The following is a 15,942-nucleotide window of genomic DNA, read 5'->3' as shown; positions in this document are numbered from 1 at the left end:
CAAACCAGCACATAGGTGTATCAAGCAAACATAAATAATTTTATATTAACTGTTTATTAATCTGTTTGCACTATAAAAAGAAAAAATCAAATGCAGAATATATATATATAATTTTTAACTGAACAATAATATCTTTACTTAAAATAACCTTTTTTGTACATAGAAACCATATAAATAAAAAAGCTAAGGTTATATATGTTATTATGTAACAAAAAGAGAAAACCAATTAGTATCTAAGTATTACCTTCTGGATAGAGTTCCAGGTGTAAGGTAAAGCTTAAAAGAGACATATTTCTTATGTTGAGCACTTACTCATGTCAGGGCAATGATGGCTCTCTCCTTCTCCATAGCATTAGTGTATTTCTGCCAAAAGGCCCAGATTTTAGTAAAAGGGCACACCTTGAGCACAGGATCTGGGCGTAAAGGTATAGTCTGCTAAGCTTTGGCAGATGAGTGTTTGGGGAAGTAAGTTTTGGCAATGGCTGAGAACTTGGTTACATGACAGGTTTCATCATAGGTAAATGTACAGAGATTCACATTGACAATTATACAAGAGCAGCTTCGGCCAGTGAGGAAGGCTTGAACACTCAAGTCACCTTGCTGTCACAGAAGGGAACCAGGTTCTGCTGGTTTTGTCATAGCTGCAATACAGCAGCCCAAGGTATTCAGAGAAGTGTTAATGTTTCCTGCTTTCTTTAGCTGCTCACTACTTTTCTCATCTTTGCAGTGCTCTGAACCAGCCAGATCACAGTGACAGCTCACTGATCTTGGAGACTATATCCCCTTCCCCCCCGAAGGTGTATGATCTGGATTGAGAAGATGCTGTGACTATGGCTGAAGTTCTGGTTCAGGTGGGTGCTGGCAAAGTACTGGTTCTTACAGCCCACTTTCAAGAACTGCAATGTCTCCTCATCATCCTGAACATGAATCCAAATGAGGCCTTTCATGTAGGGAATTATCATTTTGATCTTTGCACAGCCAAAGAATATGCTTCCTGTGCTGCTAGCTCAGTGATTCTTACAGGTCATAGATCATTTCATTGTATATCATAGGAGATCCAGATAGAGAAGCAGATGTCTGCTTGGGACACTTACTGGGGCCGTATCTGGCTATGCCCATTGGTCAATTGTTTTATCCATCTACTGCTCCTGACTGGTGGAGGACAGCCCAACAATGCCACTATCAAACCTGGGGCTGGTACCCTCCGCAGACTTTCAATGTAGTCAGTCTGCTTCAGGGAAGTGAAAAGCTCCTCCTCTTGGACACCCCCATTTAGCAGGGCCAGTTTCTTCATTTCCTCCTGCCTGGTATGCTTGCGGTCTGGCCATATTACCTCATGGGAGAGCAGGGACTTCAAAGGTATTGGATGAACTTGGCCGTGGAGGCTACTGAAGATCAGAGCCAGAGTCAATGGTGGGATCACTCCATCCTTGATGGGACCTTGAATTGTATGGGTTTTCCCTGAAGTGGTGACTCCATATGCATAGATGAGCCAGTTCTGCCCTTTAAATACATCCTTCACCATCTCCTTCACGGTTAGGATTAAGAATGATGCCTGCCCCACTTCTGATCCAAATGTCTGGGAAAAGGTGAACTTGTGTACAGCTTGGCTAGTTCCTCACTCATTGTTCTGGAAGGCAAAGGAGTCCTTGGATGCCTGTAGAACAAGGGTCTCTCCATTCTCAATGCAGACACAGTCCTAATCTTCCTGTCTGTCCAACTCTGAAAGTAACAGTGGCCTGATTCTCACCCTCTCAGTACTATCCCCAAATGGAACCTCATTCACTCAACAGAATGCCCCAGGAACTTCAAGCAGCCCTAGTAATTCACAGTGAGAGATATCATCAAGGTTCCTGCCCTTCTCTAAGAAAGAAGACTGTTGCTTGTCCTGCAGGGAGGTGGAGATGACAGAGCAGTCTAACAGCAGATCCTTGTGTGTCATAGACCCTAAATTTGCAGCTGTAGACTCAAAGCATAGGGAAGACAGCCATCTCCTCATCCTACACCTAGCCTGCTGATGGAGACAGCATTCCTTGTGACATGATTACAGGGATAAGTTTGATCCGAAGCCACAACACTTGTTCACCCCCGGTACTGGCTCATTCACGCTCAGCTGCTGAACCAGGACCTTCACTCTCAGGAGCTCAACTCCACAGAATATACTTTGAAAGCTATGTAAGTCTGATATCTTAGGTACAAATACAGAAATGATCAAGAATATCAGTATAATACAGGCTTTAATTCTGAGTATTTTTTCCTTCTATTCTTTTTATAATGAGTGGTTGTCCATTGAGATATATAAAAGCATGGTGGTATACATGTTTAGAATTGCTTAGTCATCATTATTCTCTGATCTGCACATGCATTTTCATAATACACACATATATACACAAACTAGGTATTAGACACTATGTTACAAAAGTGGTTAATGTATGAGTTGAAAATGAAGTATGCTGTATTGAAATGAACTGTAAGTGAAATTGACTGTAATTGAAACAAACTGTAAAGCATCAATCAAAAATGAACTGCATGCTGACAAAATGGCAGGGTCCATTTTGTCTGCTATGTTAAAAAACAGCAGAGTGGCTTTGCTGTTTTTTGACATAGCTTTGATCACAACCATGGGAGTTCATAAGTTAGATGTTCTCAGATGGAAATGATTCTGTACAAATATGCAGAGGTACTAGGGTATCTTTAAAATCATTGGAATAAAAGGAGATAGATGCATTCAGTTGTGGACTCTGTGACTTTCTGGCTGTGTAAACTTGGGCAAGATACTCAAGCTCTCTAGGATTCATTTGCATTTGTAAAATGGGGAAAATAATTGTAAATATTAAGCATAAAATGTGAAGATTTAGTGCGGTTATATATGCCAGGCACAGCACAGTAGCTAATATAATAATGATTCTAATAGTAATACAAAAGAAACTGTAACAAGTATAAATTAAACCCAAATTGGGAAGTTCCCAGAGCCTTTGGGGATCATGGTAGTGGAGAGTTAAAAGGTTGTATTGGCCCAAAGACAGATTGATATGACAGCACACTATTCCAAGAACAACGAGCAGAAAAATTGAACACTGAAAGTTAAGAAAACAAGGAATGTTTAAGGCAAATGAATGTAGTTAAATTTGAATGAAAGAGTATCAGGAAAAAGAATTTGAAACACAATCTTCCAGGCTTTTGAATGACTGACCTAGAAAGATGGTATTTATTTCATAGCGAAGTTTTAAACCTTTGTTAATTTTTGAGCATTTTGTAGGCTACTTTGAAGACAAAGGAAAGTAGAGAGAGGAGGACAATTTAGAATATTGTTAATAAAGTGCAGACTAAAAGAAATGGTCCATGGAATAGGTGGTAGTAGAAATGTGGATGAAAGGAAAGAAGTGAAAGATATTTCTGGGATAAAATTAATCAGACCTGGCAAATAAATAATATATGAGGCAATAGTGAGGAAAGCATCAAGGGTCAAACACTCAGTTAATCTTGGCGCCCTTTAGAGAAATAGAGAAAATAGAACAGAGCAGGTTTAGATAGATGCAGAATATTTTTTTAATTCAGGACATGGTGACACAACTCAGTAATTCAGGACATGGTGACACAGTTCAGTCTTTGTAAATTAAGATAGCTAATAATTGTCTCCTAAAGATCTGATGAGTATGATGTAAAAGTGGAAAACATAGGGCTGTCATTATTTTTTCATGAAAAACCCATACCTCATAGACTGTGTTAGGATAGCAAATAAAAATTCACCCCTCCCTACAGAAAAATCTTAGGGTCTTTACAGTTAAAAGTTTATACTTGCTCATGCAAATTCCTAGTCAGCGTCTCTCTATAAAAGGTAACTCAGAGAGCGCAGCTCCTTCTCTCTTGCAGCACTGCCATCTTCTGCTTTGCTTCTAGCAATCTGGATTGAAAGAGAGAGAACTTTAAGGATTATTCTGTGGCCATCCATGGTTATGGCATATATTTCTTTCTCCCATATTCCATTGGCCAAAACTCAGTTACACGACTCTATCCAGATGCAAAGGAGCTGAGAAAATCTAATCCATTTCTGTATCCAGGAGTGAGAGGAGGATAAAATACTGATTTAACACTTATAACCCCTGTCTCATGCTCTATCAATTTTTAGCATGTGGGAAGAACATGTCTTTTTTGTGGTCCATGGGGCAGACTGTTGGGGATATATCATCTCACCATAAAGACATATTCAAGTGCTAAACCCTGGCTCTGTAGTTGTGAACCCATTCATAAATAGAACTTTTGAAGATATTATTGTTAGTTAAGGTGTAGACTCATTTGTGAACTGTATCTTCAAATAACCTATTTAAAATGAGGCTGTATTGAACCAGGGAAAACTTAATTGATGCTGCTGAAGTCCTTATAAACAGAAGAAATTGCACATGGAAGTAGAAGGCAGAGGTCAGTAGAAACCAGAGAAGTGGACACAATTAGAAAGAGATTGCCATGTGACAGAGGATCGTCAGAGTGCTTCAGACTCTGGGAGAAAAGAAGCCCTGATAATATCATGGTGTTGGACTTTTAACCTCCCAAACCAGAAATCAATACATTCCTGTTGTTTAAACACAACCTATTGTGTTTTTGTCATAGCAAACCTGGCAGACCAAGACAGCTGGAATCAAATCCTATAATGATCCTCTTATTTCTCTATGATGTATAGCTTGACCTCTATTATTAAGGTCAATTATACTTTTTTTTTAACCATTTATTTAACACAATATTCCAAGTGGAATAAGATTGAACTATGACTTATTTCTGAGTTCTGATTTTACTACTTAGTAGTTGTTTATCAAATACTTGATCATTTATTGAAATATAACTTGTTTGATTAGAAGCAAGCAATTTGGGAATTTTGTGATTACTTAGTTTTATAAAGATGCATTCATTTTATCACTTTATTCCATTGTTAAAGTCTGTACAGTAGACTGGGCCTACTTTATGGATAAGGATGCCTCTGGTGCTTTGTCATAAAACCGAAAGGCTACAGTTATCAACCAAGTCATCTCCACTGCTGAATGAGTAAATTCAAATGCAGACTCAGGATGGTGGAGTAAGATGCCTCAGAGCTCTGCTCACCCATAGCTGTTGCTATGAACAACTGATGGATCTGGCATAAATATCTTTCTCAAAGCTCAAAAAAACAGTTAAAAGACTGCAGTAGCAAGGTGAGTGCGGAGTCAAGAAAAAAGCTACTTAAAAGAGGTAGAATCTTGAGGGGCCTTATCTAGCCTCTCCCCCACCCCTCACCAACTTGGGATGGAACCAGCCCATGCCCCCAGGGTGGATCTCTGATCCTGCTTCTAGAAGGAGCAGAAAAATCTAATGCACATACTGGGTGTATGTGCATCTTGCCCAATCTAGTGGTGGCCTGAGAGATTCACCATGCTAGAAGTTGCCTGTAGCTGACAGAGTGCTCATATAGAATGTTGTGAGAGAGCCATAAAGTCGTGGTGTCTGGGGCAAGGGATTGCTGGGTGTAGGTTATATGAAGTAGTGCTCAGGACCTAGAGGAAACTCTTTTCTAGGCAAGATGGCAAGTAAATCAGGAAATTTCTAGATATGGTGAATGTCCAAGACAAGATAACCTGTGCATAAGGAATCAGGAGGCCTCTATGAGCTAGTCTCTACATAACTTTGTATGGATAAGCACAAGTTAATTTGCAAAGAGTGCAGCAGGTGCTTTATTTGTTTGTTTGTTTGTTTTATTATTAGCTCCTGGTAATCAAGGAAAGTTCTGTCATAATACTAGCTGGATACAAGCTTAAGAAACAGATACCTCAGAGTCTAAATTCTAGTGAAAACACATAATTAAAACATCAAAATGTCCAGTTTCAAAAACAGGTTACAAAGCATATAAAGAAATAGAAACTGATGTCCCAGGAAAAGGAGGAGATTAAAGCATCAGAAGCCATCACTGAGGAGAACCAGACTTGGGATATAACTGACAAAGCTTTTAAAAATGGTCTTATATGTACTCTAAGAGCTAAAGGAAAGCACGGACAAATTAAATCAGGAAAACGGTGGATGAATATAAAGAGAATATCAATAGAAAGAAGGAAATTGTGAAAAAGAACCAAACTGAAGACCACAGTAACAGTTTAAAAATTCCCTAAAGGGGTTGAACTAAAGGTTGAATCAGGCAGAAGAAAGAATTAATGAACTTGAAGATAAAGTCATTGAAATCATCCAGTTTAAGAAACAGAAAGAAAAAAGAATGAAGAAAAGTGAAAAGAACCTGAGGAACATATGGGATATAATCAATGTATGCATTGCATAAATCCCAGAAGTAGAAGAAAGAGAGAAAGGGGCAGAGAGTATATTCAAAGAAATAATGGCTGAAAACTTATCAAATGTAATGAAAGATATGAACATATGCATCCAGGACACTCAATGAACTCCAAAGAGAATAAACCCAAATACACCCTACCCACACTGTATATAAAACTGCTGAATATCAAAGAGAGAGAATTCTGAAAGCTGAAAGAGAGAAGCAATATGTCATGTACAATGGAGCTTCAAAAAGATTATTTCTCATCACAAACCATGGAAGCAGGAAGGCAGTGGGATGACATATTTAAAATGCTGAACACACACATTTGCCAACCAAAAATTCTATATCTGACAAAGCTATTTTTCAAAAATGAGGGTGAAGCTGGGCCATGGTGGCTCAGCAGGCAAAGTTCTTGTCTGCCATCCCAGAGACCCTTGTTTGATTCCCTGTGCCTGCCCATGCAAAAAAAAAAAGGGGGGGAGGGGGAGAAATTAAGACATTCCAGATAAACAAAAGCTGAAAGAATTTTTAACAACTAGACTGGCCCTACAAGAGATACTAAAGAGATTCTGCATGTTGAAAGAAAAGTATAATAGATAATGGGTTGAAACCATATGAAGAATAAAGATCTCCTATAAGAGTAACGACAGAGGTAAATATAAAGGTCAGTACTATATTATTTTTGGTTTGTAATTCCGCTTTTTCCTTCCTAGAGGATCTAAAAGGGAAAAACGTAAAATGTAATGATAAATCAGTGGTGTTGGACTCACAATCTATAAATACGCAAATTGTGACAAGAATTACATAAAGGTGGGGGATAGAGGGTACAGATAGTTTGTGTATTCTATTGAAGTTAAGTTGGTATCAAAGCAGATAAGATTGTTGTGGATTTAGAATGTTAAAATTAAACCTTCTGATAACTACAGTAAAAATATTGGAGAATATCCAAGCTCATAGAGACAGAAATTAGAATACAGATGTCCATTGATGGGGGCTGAGGGGAAGGGAATTAATGCTTAATGGGTGTAGGATTTCTGTCTGAGGAGATGGAAAAATTTTAGCAACGGAAGGTGGTGAGAGTACTGTAATATTGTGAATGTGATTAATCCATTGAATGGTATGCTTGGGACTGGTTGACATGGGAAAGTTAATATTGTATATATGTTTCCACAATAAAAAGAAAAGAAAAAGCAATTAAAGAGATAATGACAGTTAAATGCAATACATGATCCTGGATAGGATCTAGCTAGGGAAGAGATTATGCTCAAAAGGATGTTATTGGGACATATGAAAAAATTAGAATAAAGACTGTATGACGTCAATATTAAATTTCTTGACCTTGATAACTGCATTTAAGGTGAATATTCTTGTTCTTAGGAAATATACATGGCAGTTTCAAGTGTTCAAGGAGCATGATATATATATAGCCTACATTGAAGTATTCATAAAATGGATTGATAAATAAATTGCAGGCAGAAAGATGGGTAGATAGATAGATTAACTGATACATTCATGGATAGATAGATTGATATGACAAGTGTGGCAAAATGTTAAAATTGGTGAATGTGGGTTTCTGGGGAATAGGGGTATGTTGGAGTTCTCCATATCAGGCTTGTATTATTTTTGTAACTGTCCTGAAACTTGAAAATATTTCAAAATAAAATTTAAAAAACATTAAAAGGTACAAAAGAAGCTTTTCTATTGCCTGCTGAAGTGTTTTTAAAAAATACAAAATCATTTGATTATGATTCTGAGTACAGTTTTCATGATGACTGATCTACTGAATTTTGCTTATGTTAAAAAAATCACTTTTCTCCATTGTAAGAATAATTTAAAAAGAAACATCTTATTTGGCTCTACTTTGGTGATTTTGTTGTTTTGATTAAATGCTATTGTAAAGGCTAAAGAGTTTTTTTCAAATAGTCGTTGCAGAATAAAATAAATTTGTCCAGAGATAGGGGCAAGATGGTGGCTTAGTGAGGTGTGGAATTTAGTTTGTCTTCCAGAGCAGCTAGTAAATAGCCAGCAATAGTACAGAACAACTGCTGGGGCTATGTCAGTGGCCAGACACACAACGTACACCAGTCTGGACAAGCTGCACTGGCTGAGATCACACACAGAACTGTAAGTCCCCCAAGCCATGGAGGCCAGTGCCCCTCCCCCCCCCAGACACAGCAAGATGGTTTCCCAAGGGGAAAGGAAACAGACTTTACTAGCAGCAGGGGCTTAGCTCAATCAATTTCCACTTGCAGAATCAGTTAACAAATTCTGACTACCGATGCATCATCACACTATTGTGTAGTGCCCTGCACCCCACATCCTGTTCCACATACCTCCTGCAAATACAAAGCTATAGACTACTGAAGGAAATCAACTTACAAAGTAAACCAATCAATATATTTACAGGCTGTGAAGACAGCAGAAGATCACTGAGCAAATCAGGATGCAGACAGATATAGCCCAGCTTAATAACCAAATTAAAACACTGGAGGAGACACAAGCTTTGGAATAAATAATCAAAGGTGTACATATAACTCTACTAAACAAAATAAATGGGATGGCTAGTTACATAAAGGAGATCAAGAAGACCATAAAGAGAGCATAAAGAGGAATTTGAAAGAATAAGTAGAAAAATAGTAGATATCACAGAGATTAAAGATGCTGCAGACCAAGTAAAAAATATACTCAAGATATATAACAGCAGATTTGAAGAAGCAGAAGAAAGAATTAGTGAACTAGAGGACAGGACAACTATTTCAAACACTCAAAAGAGCAAATGGCAAAAAAAGATGGGAAAAAAATTTGAATTGGCTCTCAGGGAAATAATGGACAAAGTAAAGCATGGAAATATATCATTAGTGTCCCAGAAGAAGAGTAGAGTAAAGGGCTAGGAAGAGTAGTTGAAAATATCATGGGGGAAAGCTTCCTGACCCTTATAAAGGACATAAATATAAAAATCAAAGAAGCCCAACAAATTACAAATAGAACAAATCTAAATAGGCCTTCCCTAAGACACATACTAATCAGTTTGTAAAATGTTGAAGAGAAGCAGGAAATCCTGAGAGCAGCAAGAGAAAAACAATCTACTATATACAAGGGAAACCACATAAGACTGAGTTCAGGCTACTCAACAAGCACTATGAAAACAAGAAGGCAGTGGCATGATATATTTAAGATCCTGAAAGAGAAAGATTTCCAGCCAAATTGTTCTTCAAAACTGAGGGAGAGATTAAAATTTTCATAGACAAACAAATGCTGAGAGAATATATCAACAAGAGACATATGCCCTATGAGAAATACTAAAGGAAGTTCTGTTCATTAAAAAAAAAAAAAAAGATGGGAGAGGGAGGTCTGGAGGATGGCACAGAATTGAAGAGTAAGAGTAAGTGTAACTTAAAGGATAAAAAGAGATAAGGGAAAAGAATATATGAATCTGACAAAATCCAAAGGATAAGATGGTGAATTCAAGAAACACCTTTTCAGTAATAACTTTGAATGTTAATGGACTAAACTTACCAATTAAAAGAAAAGATTGACAGAATGGATTAAGAAATATAATCCAGATATATGCTGCTTACAAGAGACTCATCTTAGACACAAGGATACAATTAGGTTGAAAGTGAAAGGATGGTAAAAGTTGTTCCACACAAGTTGTAACCAAAAGAAAGCAGGAGTAAATATACTGATATCAGACAAAGTAGAGTTTAAATGTTAAAACATCACAAGAGACAAAGAAAGACACTATCTATTAATAAAAGGGACAATTCACCAAGAAGAACAATAATCATAAATGTTTATACTCCTAATCAAGGAGCTCCAAAGTACATGAGACAGACATTTGCAAAACTGAAGTGAGGGATAAACATTTCAACAATAATAGTAGGAGACTTCAATACACCACTTTCCTTCATAGATAAAACAACTAGATAGAGGATCAAAAGGGAAATAAAGAAATTAAACAACTTGATAAATGAATTAGACACATATAGGTCATTACACTCCAAAACACCAGGATATACATTCTTCTCTAGTATTCATGGAATACTCTCCAAGATAGGCCATATGCTGGGACACAAAACAGGTCTTTACAAATTTAAAAACATTAAAATTATTCAAAGCACCTTCTCTGATCATTATTGAATGAAGCTGGATGTCAATAAACACCAAAGAATGAGAACTTTCACAAATATATGGCATTAAATAACACACTCTTAAACAACAAGTGTCTCAAAGAAGATATTGCTAAGAAATCAATAGCTATCTGGAGATGAATGAAAATGAGAATACAACATATCAGAACTTATGGGATGCAGCAAATGCTTTACTGAGAGGGAAATTTATTGTCCTAAATGCCTATATTAAAAAACAAGAAAAAGCAAAAATCAAGGGCTTAACTATTCACCTGGGGGAACTTGATAAAGAACAGCAAACTAACCCCAAAGCAAATAGAAGAAGAGAAATAACAAAGATTAAGGCAGAGATAAATGAATGGGAGAGCAAAAGAACAATAGAAAGACTAATAAAACCAAAAGTTAGTTCTTTGAGAAAATCAATAAAATTGATGGGCCACTAGCAAGACTGACAAAGAAAAAAAGAGAGAATGCAAATCAACAAAATCAGAAATGAGAGAGGGAGTTGTTAACAAAGACCCTGTAGAAATGAAAGAAGGAATAAGATTATACTATGAACAACTATATGTCAACAAACTAGACAACTTAGATGAATGGACAAATTCCAGGAAACACACAAACAAGCTACACCAACTCAGGAAGGAAAGATCTCAACAAACCAATCATAAGTAAGAAGATTTAATCAATCCTTAAATATCTTTCTAAAAGAAAAACCCAGAGCCAGATGTCTTCACAGGGGAATTTTATCAAACATTCCAAAAAGAACTAACACTAATCCTGCTCAAACATTTCCCAAAAAATTGAGGAAGAAGGCACACTACCTAATTCATTTTATGAAGCTAACATCACTTTAATACCAAAACTGGGTAAAGATTCTACAAGAAAGGAAAACTACAGGCCAATCCAAGTGAACATAGATGCAAAAATTGCCAACAAAATACTAGCAAATGGAATCCAACAACACATCAAAAAAAAAAATTATACACCACGACCAAGGGGGGGTTTATATCAGGAATGCAAGGATGGTTCAACACAAGAAAATCAATTAATATAATACAGTACCTTAACAAATCGAAAGGGAAATATCACATAATCATCTTGACTGATGCTGAAATAATTCAACAAAATTCAACATCCTTTTCTGATAAAAACCCTCCAAAAGATAAGAATCAAATGTAATTTCTTCAATATGGTAAATGGCATATATGAAGAACTGATAGCCAGCATCATACTCAATGAAAAGAGACTGAAAGCTTTCCCCCTAAGACCAGGAACAAGATGAGGATGCCCACTGTCACCACTGTTATTCAACTTTGGAGTAGAAGTTCTAGCTATAGCAATCAGGCAGGACAAAGACCTAATATGCATCCAAATTGGAAAGGAAGAAGTAAAACTTTCATTATTTGTAGATGACATGATACTATACTTGGAAACTCCTGAGAAACCTACAACAAAGTTAGTTGAGCTAATAAAGAAATTCAGCAAGGTGGCAGGATATAAAATTAGTGTGCAAAAATCAGTAATGTTTCTATACACAAGCAATGACCTTACTGAGGAGGCACTTAAGCAAAAATTCCATTTAAAATAGCAACTAAAAGAATCAAGTACCTAGAAGTGAACTTAACTATGGTTGTAAAGGACTTGTACACAGAAAACTCATAACATTGCTAAAAGTAATCAAAGAAGATCTAAATAGGTGGGAAGGCATTCCCTGATCATGGATAGGTTCATTAAATATAGTTAAGATGTTAATTCTATCCAAATTGATCTACAAAGTCAATGCAGTACCAATCAAAATTTCCACAACCTACTTTGAAGACTTGGAAAAGCTAGCTACCAAATTCATTTGGAAGGAAAAGTGACCCCAAATACCTAAAAGCATTCTAAAAGAGAAAAATGAATTGGGAGGATTAACACTTTCTGACTTTAAAACTTATTATAAAGCCACAGTGGTTAAAACAGCATGGTACTGGCATAAAATTACAAGTATTGACCAAGGGAATTGAATTTAGGGTGCAGAAATAGACCACCAAGTCTATGGTCAAGTGATTTTTTAAAAAGTATTTTCATTGTAAAAACTCAACATGCACACATATATTCTTGACATAAAAACATTCTATACATGGTGTACAATGGCTCACAATATCATCACATAGTTGTGTATTCATCACCATGATCATTTTATGAATGTTTGCATCACTCCAGCAAAAGAAACAAAAAAGAAAACACTCATACATACCATACTCCTTACCCCTCCCTCACATTGACCACTAGTGTTTCCATCTACCTAACTTATTTTACTCTTTGTCCCCCCTATTATTTATTTATTTATTTATTTATTTATTTATTTATTTTTATCCATATTTTTTACTCATCTCTCCATACTCTGGATATAAGGAGCATCCGACACAAGGTTCTCACAATCACAGAGTCACATTGTAAATGTTATATCTTTATACAATTTTATTCAAGATTGTGACAGGAGAGAGATAAGCATGGATGACTTAGATTGGACATTTTTATAGACTTGCTTTAATTGGGACATTTTCTCAGCCTTAGAACTGTAAACTAGCAACTCATTAAATTGCCCCTTTTAAAAGTCATTCCATTTCTTGTATATTGCATTCCAGCAGCTACCAAACTAGAACAGATTTTGGTACCAGAGGAATGGGTTGCTGCTGAGGTTTGCAAATACCAGACATGTTGGAACGGCTTTTGAAATGGATGAAGGGAAGATTCTGGAGGAGTTGTGAGGAGTCTGATAGAGAAGGCCTGAAATGCTTTGAAGAGACTGTTGGCAGAAGTGTGGACTCTAAAGATACCTCTGACCAGGCCTTAGACAGAAATGGGGCACGTGTTATTGCAAACTGGAAGGAAGGCGATCCTTGTTTTAAAATGGCAGATAATCTGGCAAAATTGACTAGTGACTTTGGCTGGAAGGCAAATTTAAGCCATAAACTTGGATATTTAGCAGAAGAGATCTCCAAATTAAATGTTGAAAATGCAGCCTGGTTTCTCCTCACAGCTTCTTGTGAAATGTGACAGGAGAGAGATAAGCTGAAAACTGAACTCTTGAGTACAAAGAAACCAGAACTGATGTCCTAGAAAATTCTGGACCTCCAGAAATGCAGACCCCAGAGAATAGTGCTCCATGTGAGGATTTGATCAGATGTAGAACCAGTCAGCCTTCTCAGAGAAAGCCAAGATTGGACATGGAATTATCTAGGAAGGATTTGTGGAAACTCCTTGTGTCTGATGGGCATGAACTAAGGCTACTGCATACAAAGCCAGTGAGAGTGTTGTGGAACCTGTATAAACAGAACCACTGCCAGTCTGGACTGGGGGGTTCAGAGAAGGGACACATTGGAGGAAAAATAACTTCAGAGGCAAAACCATGGAGGCTGAGATCTGAAGTCAAGAAGCCTCAGGCCTGGAGAGCAGATGCACCCAAGCCCATGGAGAGGGTGAGTTTGCCCCAAAGGCAGAGAATGGGCCTTCCACCTGTTTGCAGTGGAAGAGTCATGCCACCTCAGGTTTTGGAGAGGGTGAAGCACATTCCTTGGGGCCTGGGGAGAGCCTGGCTACCAGCACATGGAGGGGTTGAGCGTGTGCCCTGGAGATGGCAGAGAGCCTGGGTGCAGCCCCGATGCTTGGAGAAGGTGGAGCTGAGAAAAAGTTGGTCTCCCCAATATCCCCCAAGGTTGCATTTGAAGAGACGCAGGCCTCTGCATAGGCCCTTGGAAAGGGTGGGACTGCCGCTTTCAGAAGCCCCGAGGATAAATGATTCTCAGACTTTGAGAATTTAGGGTGCAGAAATAGACCACCAAATCTACGGTCAAGTGATTTTTTAAAAATTATTTTCATTGTAAAAACTCAACATGTGCATATATATTCTTGACATAAAAACGTTCTATACATGGTATACAATGGCTCACAATATCATCACATAGTTGATATTCATCATCATGATCATTTTTTGTATGTTTGCATCACTCCAGCAAAAGAAATAAAAAAGAAAACATACATACCATACCCCTTACCCCTCCCTCACATTGACCACTAGTGTTTCCATCTACCCAATTTATTTTACTCTTTGTCCCCCCTATTATTTATTTTTATCCACATTTTTTGCTCATCTCTCCATACTCTGGATATAAGGAGCATCCGACACAAGGTTCTCACAATCACAAAGTCACATTGTAAGTGTTATAACATTATACGATTTTCTTCAAGAATATAGGCTACTGGAACACAGCTCAACAGTTTCAAGTACTTCCCTCTAGCCACTCCAATACACTATAAACTAAAAAGTGATATCTATATAGTGCATAAGAATAACCTCCAGGATAACTTCTCGACTCTGTTTGAAATCTCTCAGCCACTGAAACTTTACTTGTCTCTCTTTTCTCTCTTCCCCTTTTTGGTCAAGAAGGCTTTCTCGATCTCTTGATGCTAGTTCCTGGCTTATCCCAGGCTTTCTCGCCCACATTGCCAAGGATATTTACACCCCTGGGAGTCACGTTTTATGTAGGGGGAAGGCAATGAGTTCACATGCTGAGTTGGCTTAGAGAGAGAGGTCACATCTGAGCAAAAAAAGAGGTTCTCTGAGGGTGACTTTTAGGCCTAATTTTTAGTAGGCTTAGCCTGTCCTTTGTAGGAATAAGTTTCATAGAAGCAAGCCCCAAGATTGAGGGTGTGGCCTATTGATTTGGTTATCTCCACTGCTTGCAAGAATATCAGGTATCCCCCAAATAGGGAAGTTGGATTTTCCCCCTGTTCTAGTTTGCTAGCTGCCAGAATGCAACACAGCAGAGATGGATTGGCTTCTAATAAAAGGGGATTTATTTTGTTAGTTCTTCAGAGGAAAGGCAGCTAACTTTCATCTGAGGTTCTTTCTTACATGGGAAGGCTCAGGGTAATCTCTGCTGACCTTCTCTCCAGGTCTCTGGGTTCCAACAACTTTCCCCAGGGTGATTCCTTTCTGCATCTCCAAAGGCCTGGGCTGAGCTGCAAGTGCTGAAATGAGGTATGCTGAGCTGCTTGGGCTGTGCTATCTTGTGCCCTCTCATGTAAGCACCAGCCAATTAAGTCAAATGTCATTCATTGCAGCAGACACTCCTCCTAGCCGACTGCAGATGTAATTAGCAACACATGAGGTTCACGTACTATTGGCTCATGTCCACAGCAACAAAACTAGGTGCCTTCACATGGCCAAGTTGACAACTGAATCTAACTACCACACCCCCTTTCTCCTCATTTTCCCAAGGGGACTTTGAAAATACTTCTTTATTCACTGTTCAAATCACTCTGGGATTTATCAAGGCAACACATTAACTTGAACAAACCTACAAAATCTCATGCCCTATTTAAGGTTCCATGTTCTTATGGTGTTCAATTAAACTGTCCATATACATTAAATTAGGAAATGTGCTAGTCAAAATATAAATTTTGTATCAAATAAATACTTCTTACTTTAGTCTCACACAGAAGTTGATGTTTTAAAGTATGAATGACCAACTGATT

At 37.7% G+C, this 15,942-nt stretch overlaps 1 pseudogene; it reads right to left on the bottom strand.

Annotated features, from left to right (window-relative positions):
• Window positions 1-435: 435 nt before the first annotated feature.
• LOC143657805 (kinesin-like protein KIF20A) lies at window positions 436-2,042 on the bottom strand (annotated as a pseudogene).
• Between the last annotated feature and the right edge of the window lie 13,900 nt (window positions 2,043-15,942).

The sequence above is a fragment of the Tamandua tetradactyla genome, chromosome 15, assembly GCF_023851605.1.
Source record: "Tamandua tetradactyla isolate mTamTet1 chromosome 15, mTamTet1.pri, whole genome shotgun sequence".
Lineage (NCBI taxonomy): Eukaryota > Metazoa > Chordata > Mammalia > Pilosa > Myrmecophagidae > Tamandua > Tamandua tetradactyla.
Note: the sequence above shows the minus strand (reverse complement) of the source record. Positions and strands in the feature narration are given on the sequence as shown.